Below are 9,190 nucleotides of genomic sequence, written 5' to 3' on the forward strand. Positions count from 1 at the left end.
TATGTGTATTTTGCATATTTTTTCAATACAAATTTACCTTATTGTATATTCATTTTGTATATTAATTTTAATACAAATTTAATTATTCTATGTGTATTTTTGTATATGTATTTTTATAAAAATATGCTTTATTTTATGGGTATTTTGCATCTTTATTTTCATACAAATTTACGTTATTTTATTGATATTCTGCTCATTCATTTTGATACGATTTGACAACATTCTATGTGTATTTTGTATATATTTTTCATACAAATTTACGTTATTTTATGTGTATGTTTTATATATTTTGACACAAATTTACAATATTTTATGGGTATTTTGTATATATATTTTGTATATCTATTTTCAAACAAATTGAAATTATTTTAGTGTTTTTTTTTGTATAAATTTTTATACAAATTTTCATTATTTTATGTATATTTTGTAATAATATTGTATATATAATATTGTAATAAGTTAAATTTGTATTTAAATATTAAACCGTTATTTTATGTGTATTTTGTATATGTTTTCTCATACAAATTTACATTATTTAATTAGTTTTTTGTTTATTTATTTTGATACGAATGACTTGATTATTTGTGTATTTTGTTAATATTTTTTATACGTATTTACATTACTTAATGTGTATTTTGTTTATAGATTTTTTTAAAAATTTACGTTATTATATGTGTATTTGTTAAAAATATTTTGAAACGAATTTACTTTATTTTATGTATTTTGTATATATATTTCAATTCAAATTTAGCTTATTTTGTGTGTATTTTGTATATCTATTTTCATACAAATTTAATTACTTTTGTGTATTTTTGTATAGAGTTTTATACAAATTTACGTTATTTTATGTGCATTTTGTATATTTATATTTATACAAATACACATTCTCTTATACGTATTTTGTTTATTTATATTTATACGAATTTACATTATTTTATGTGTATTTTGTATACATTTTTGATTCGTATTTACTTAATTTTATTTGTATTTTGTATATATATATTTATAGAAATCTACGTTATTTTATGTGTATTCGTATATATATTTTGAAACAAATTTACATTGTTTTATATGTATTTTGCATATCTATTTCAATACAAATTTACCTTATTGTATGTGCATTTTGTATATTTATTTTAATACAAATTCAAATATTTCATGTGTATTTTGGTATATATAATTTTATAAAAAATGCGTTATTTTATAGGTATTTTGCATCTTAGTTTTCATACAAATGTACATTATTTTATTAATATTCTGTGAATATATTTTGATACGATTTTATATTATACTATTTGTGTTTTGGATATATTTTTTTATACATATTTTCATTATTTAATGTGTATTTTTATATATATTTTATACAAATTAACGTTATTTTATGAGTATTTGTTTATATAATTTCATTCAAATTTACATTATTTTAAGTGTATTTTGGATATGTATTTTAATACAAATTTACCTAATTTTATGTGTATTTTGTATATTTATTTTCATACAAATTTAAATTATTTTTGTGTTTTTTTGTATATACATATAGAGTAAATTTCTATGAAAATATATATTCAAAATACATATAAAATTATGTAAATAAGTATAAAAATATATACATCAAATACACCTAAAAAAATGAAAATTCGTATCAAAATAAATAAACAAAATTCCGATAAAGGAACGCATATTTGTAGGAAAATAAATATACAAATACACATAAAATTACGAAAATTAGAATAAAAATATATACAAAAACAAAAAAATAAATTTCAAATTGTATGAAAATAGATATACAAAATACACATATAATTAGTTAAATTTATATTTAAATACATGTACAAAATACTCATAAAATAATGTAATTTTTAAGGGTATATTGCATCTTTAATTTTATAAATTTTTACATTACGTACATATCTTTTATACGTATTTACATTATTCAATGTGTATTTTGTTTATATATTTTTATACAAATGTACGTTATTATATGTGTATTTGAATATATATTTTGATACAAATTTACATTATTTTATGTATTTTCTATATTTATTTCAATTCAAATTTAGCTTATTTTATGTGTCTTTTGTATATCTATTTTCATACAATTTTTTTTTTGTATATAGTTTTATACAATTTTACGCTATTTTATGTGTATTTTGTATATTTATATTTATACAAGTGCACATTCTTTTATTGGCATTTAGTTTATTTATTTAGATACGAATTTACATTATTTTATGTGTATTTTGTATACATTTTCTTATACGTATTTACTTCATTTTATGTGTATTTTGTATATATATTTTTATAGAAATCTACGTTATTTTATGTGTATTCGTATATATATTTTGAAAGAAATTTACATTGTTTTATATGTATTTTGCATATCTATTTCAATACAAATTTACCTTATTGTATGGTCATTTTGTATATCTATTGTAATACAAATTTAAATATTTTATGTGTATTTTGGTATATATTTTCATAAAAAATGCGTTCTTTTATGGGTATTTTGCATCTTTATTTTCATACAAATTTACATTATTTTATTAATATTCTGTGTGTTTATTTTGATACTATTTTACATTATTCTATTTGTCTTTTGTATATATTTTTTTATACATATTTACATTATTTTATGTGTATTTTGTATATATATTTTATACAAATTTACGTTATTTTAAGTGTATTTGTTTATTTATTTTCATTCAAATTTACATTACTTTATGTGTATTTTGTATATGTATTTCAATACAAATTTACCTTATTGTATGCGCATTTTGTATATTTATTTTTATACAAATTCAAATATTTTATGTGTATTTTGGTATATATATTTAAAAAAAAAGCGTTATTTTATGGGTATTTTGCATCTTTATTTTCATGCAAATTTATATTATTTCATTAATATTCTGTGTATTTATTTTGATACGATTTTATATTATTCTATTTGTGTTTTGTATATATTTTTTTTATACATATTTACATTATTTAATGTGTACTTTGTATATATATTTTTATACGCCTTTACATTATTTAATATTTATTTTGAATATATATTTTTATACAAATTCATGGTATTTTATGTGTATTTGTATATATATTTTCATATAAATTTACATTATTTTATGCGTATTTTGTACATATATTTTATTACAAATCTACCTTATTTTATTTTGTATGTGTATTTTGTATATTTATATTTATCCAAATACACATTCTTTTATTGGTATTTTGTTTATTTATTTTAATACGAATTTACATTATTTTATGTGTATTTTGTATACATTTTTTTTTTACGTATTTACTTAATTTTAAGTGTATTTTGTATATATTTATTTATAGAAATCTACGTTTTTTAATTTGTATTCGTATATATATTTTGAAACAAATTTACATTGTTTTATATGTATTTTTGCATATCTCTTTCAATACAAATTTACCTTATTGTATGTGCATTTTGTATATTTATTTCTACACAAATTTAAATATTTTATGTGTATTTTGGTATATATATTTTTATAAGAAATGCGCTATTTTAAGGGAATTTTGCATCTTTATTTTCATACAAATTTACATTATTTTATTAATATTCGTTATATTTATTTTGATACGATTTTACATTATTCTATTTATTTTTTGTATATACTTTTTTATACATATTTACATTATTTAATGTGTATCTTGCATATATATTTCATACAAATTTATTATCTATTATCTATTTTCATACAAATACACATTCTTTTCATAATATTTTGTTTATTTATTTTGACACGAATTTACGTTATTTGATATGTATTTTGTATATATATTTTTATACGTATTTACATAATTTCATATGTATTTTGTATATATATTTCTATAGAAATCTACTTTATTTTATGTGTATTCGTATATATATTTTGAAACAAATCTACATTGTTTTATATGTATTTTTGAATATCTCTTTCAATACAAATTTACCTTACTGTATATGCGTTTTGTATATTTATTTCAATACAAATTTAAATATTTTATGTTTATTTTGGTATATATATTTTTATAAAAAATGCGATAATTTTTATTTTCATACAAATTTACATTATTTTATTGACATTCTGTTATTTATTTTGATACGATTTTACATTATTCTATTTGTTTTCTTATATATTTTTTTATACACATTTACATTATTTAATGTGTATCTTGCATATATATTTTATACAAATTTACGTTATTTTAAGTGTATTTGTTTATATATTTTCATTCAAATTTACATTATTTGATGTGTATTTTGTATATGTATTTCAATACAAATTTACCTAATTTTATCTGTATTTTGTATATTTCTTTTCAAACAAATTAAAATTATTTTTGTGTATTTTTGTATATAGTTTCATACAAATTTAGGTTGTTTTATATACGCATTTACATTATTCCTACAAATATACATTCTTTTATTGGAATTTTGTTTTTTATTTTGATACGAATTTACATTATTTTATGTGTATTTTGTATATATATTTTTCTACGTATTTACATTATTTTATGTGTATTTTGTTTTTATATTTTCATAAAAATTTACGTTATTTTATTGTGTGTATTCGTATCTATTATGATACAAATTTACATTATTTTATGTGTATTTTGCAAATCTATTTCAATACAAATTTACCTTATAGTATGTGTATTTTGTAAATTTATTTTAATACAAATTTAATTATTTCATGTGTATTTTCGTATATAATTTTTTTAAATATGAGTTATTTTATGTGTATTTTGTATATCTATTTTCATACAAATTTAATTACTTTTGTGTGTTTTTGAATATACTTTTATATCAATTTACGTTATTTTATGTGTATTTTGTATATTCATATTTATACAAATACACATTCTTTTATTAGTATTTTGTTTATTTATTTCGATACGAGTTTACATTATTTTATGTGTATTCGTATCAAAATAAATACAGAGAATATCAACAAAATAATGTAAATTTGTATGAAAAGAAAGATGCAAAATTCCAATAAAATAGCGCATTTTTTCTAAAAATATATATACCAAAATACACATAAAATATTTAAATTTGTATTGAAATAAATATACAAAATGAATATACAGTAAGGTAAATTTGTATTGAAAGAGATATTCAAAAATACATATAAAACAATGTAAATTTGTTTCAAAATATATATACGAATACACATAAAATAACGTAGATTTCTATAGAAATATATATACAAAACACACATAAAATTATGTAAATACGTATAAAAATATATATACAAAATACATATTAAGTAATGTAAATTCGTGTCAAAATAAATAAACAAAATATCATGAAAAGAATGTGTATTTATATGAAAATAAATAATAGATAATAAATTTGTATGAAATATATATGCAAGATACACATTAATAATTATATGTGTATTATGTATATCTATTTTCAAACAAATTGAAATTATTTATGTTTTTTTTTTGTATAAATTTTTATAAAAATTTTCGTCATTTTATGTATATTTTGTATATTTATTTTCCTACAATTATACGTTCTTTTATAGGAATTTTGTTTATTTATTTTGATACGAATTTACATTATTTTAGGTGTATTTGGTATATATATTTTTTACTATTTACATAAGTTGATGTGTATTTTGTATGTATATTTTCATAGAAATTTACTATATTTTATGTGTATTCGTATATATATTTTGATACAAATTTACATTATTGATGTGTATTTTACATATCTATTTCAATACAAATTTACTTTATTGTATATTTATTTCAATACAAATTTAATTATTTCATGTGTATTTTTGTATATATATTTTCATGCAAATATGCGTTATTATATGGGTATTTTTTATCTTTATTTTCATACAAATTTACATTATTTAATTGATATTCTGTTTATTTATTTTGATACGATTTAACATTATTCTATGTGTATTTTGTATATATATTTTCATACATATTTACATTATTTAATGTATATTTTGTATATATATTTTATCCAAATTTACGTTATTTTATGTGTATTTGTTTATATATTTTCATACAAATTTACATAGTTTAATACAAATTTACGTTATTTTATGTGTATTTTGTATATGTATTTTCATACAAATACACTTTCTTTTATTGATATTTTGTTTATTTATTTTTACACGAATTTACATTATTTAATGTCTATTTTGTATATATATTTTTATACGTATTTACAGCATCTCAAGTGCATTTTGTATATATATATATATCTATAGAAATCTACGTTATTTTATATGTATTCGTATATATATTTTGAAACAAATTTACATTGTCTTATATGTATTTTGCATATTTTAAAAAAATAGTTACCTTATTGTATGTGCATTTTGTATATTACTTTTAATACAAATTTAATTATTGAATGTATATTTTTGTATATATATATTTATAAAAATATGCTTAATTTTATGGGTATTTTGCACCTTTATTTTCATACAAATTTACGTTATTTTATTGATATTCTGTGTATTTATTTTGATACGATTTTACATTATTCTATGTGTATTTTTTATATATATTTTATACAAATGTACGCTATTTTGTGTATTTGTTTTAATTTCCTACAAATTTACATTATTTTATGTGTATTTTGTACATGTATTTAAAGACAAATTTAACTAATTTTATGTGTATTTTGTATATCTATTTTCATACAAATTGAAATTATTTTTTTGTTTATTTTTGTATATATTTTCATACAAATTTTCGTTATTTTAAGTGTATTTTGTGTATTTATTTTTCTACAAATATACGTTCTTTTATCTGAATTTTGTTTATTGAATTTGATACGAGTTTACCTTATTTTGTATATCTATTTTCATACAAATTTAATTACTTCTGTGTATTTTTGTATATAGTATATACAATAGATAATATAAATTCACGTTATTTTATGTGTATTTTGTATATTTATATTTATACAAATACACATTCTTTTATTGGTATTTTGTTTATTTATTTTGATACGAATTTACAGTATTTTATGTGTATTTTGTATACATTTTTTGATACGTATTTGCTTCACTTTATGTGTATTTTGTATATATATTTTTATAGAAATCTACGTTATTTTATGTGTATTCGTATACATATTTTGAAACAAATTTACATTGTTTTATATGTATTTTGCATATCTATTTCAATACAAATTTACCTTGTATGTGTTTTTTATATATTTATTTTAATACAAATTTAACTTTTTATGTGTATTTTGGTATATATATTTTTATAAATAAAAAAAATGCGTTATTTTATGGGTATTTTTCCTCTTTATTTTTATACAAATTTACATTATTTTATTAATAGTCTGTGTATTTATTTTGATACGATTTTACATTATTCTATTTGTGTTTGTATATATTTTTTTATATATATATTTTCATTATTTAATGTGTATTTTGTATATATATTTTATACAATTTAACGTTATTTTAAGTGTATTTGTTTATATATTTTCATTCAAACTTACATTATTTTAAGTGTATTTTGTATATGTATTTAAATACAAATTTACCTAATTTTATGTGTATTTTATATATTTATTTTCATACAAATTTTAAAAAAATTTGTGTATTTTTGTATATAGTTTTATACAAATTTATGTTATTTCATGTGAATTTTGTATATCTATTTTCATATAAATACACATTCTTTTATTAATATTTTGTTTATTTATTTTGACGCGAATTTACATTATTTAATTGTGTATATGTATTTTTATAAAAATATGCTTTATTTCATGGGTATTTTGCATCTTTATTTTCATACAAATTTACATTATTTTATTGATATTCTGCTCATTCATTTTGATACGATTTGACTTTATTCTATGTGTATTTTGTATATTATTTACATACAAATTTACATTATTTTATGTGTATTTGTTTATATATTTTGACAGAAATTTACCTAGTTTTACGCGTATGTTGAATATCTATTTTCATACAAATTCAAATTATTTCTATGTATTTTTGTATATATTTTAATACAAATTTTAGTTATGTTATGTTTATTTTGTAAATTTCTTTTTATTCAAATATATATTTTTATTTTATTTATTTTGATACGAATTTACATTATTTTATATGTACTTTGTATATATATTTTCATACGCATTTACATTATTTAATATTTATTTTGAATATATATTTTTATACAAATTCATGATATTTTATGTTTATTTGTATATATATATATTTCATTACAAATTTACCTTATTTTATGATTATTTTGTATATTTATTTCATTTAATATTAAATTATTTTATGTGTATAAAATACACATATAATTAAGTAAATACGTATAAAAAAATGTATACAAAATACACATAAAATAATGTAAACTCGTATCAAAATAAATAAACAAAATACTAATAAAAGAATATATGTTTGTATAAATATAAATATACAAAATACACATAAAATAACGTAAATTTATATAAAACTATATACAAAAATGCATAAAAGTAATTAAATTTGTATGAAAATAGATATACAAAATACACATAAAATAACCTAAATTTGAATTGAAATATATATACAAAATATATAAATTACTTTAAATTTGTATCAAAATACTTATACAAATACACATATAATAACGTAAATTTGTATAAAAATATATAAACAAAATACACATTAAATAATGTAAAAATGTATTAAAAATATGTTCAAAATACACAAATAATCATGTAATTCGTATCAAAATAAATAGACAAAATACCAATAAAATAATGTAAATTTGTATGAGAAAACATATACAAAATACACATAAATAACGCAAATTTCAATAAAAATATATATAATATAATATATTTTTATGCATATTTAAAATATTTAATGTATATTTTGTATTTTTATTTTATCCAAATTTACGTTATTTTATGTGTATTTGTTTATATATTTTCATACAAATTTACTTTATTTTATATGAGTTTTGTATATGTATTTCTATACAAATTTGGCTAACTTTATGTGTATTTTGCATATCTATTTTCAAACAAATTTAAATTATTTTTGTGTGTTTTGGTATATATTTTTATACAAATTTTAGTTATTTTATGTGTATTTTGTATATATATTTTTCTAGGTATTTAAATTATTTTATGTGTATTTTATATATACATTTTCATAAAAATTTACGTTATTTTATTGTGTGT

Source organism: Eriocheir sinensis, unplaced genomic scaffold (assembly GCF_024679095.1).
Source record: "Eriocheir sinensis breed Jianghai 21 unplaced genomic scaffold, ASM2467909v1 Scaffold458, whole genome shotgun sequence".
NCBI lineage: Eukaryota > Metazoa > Arthropoda > Malacostraca > Decapoda > Varunidae > Eriocheir > Eriocheir sinensis.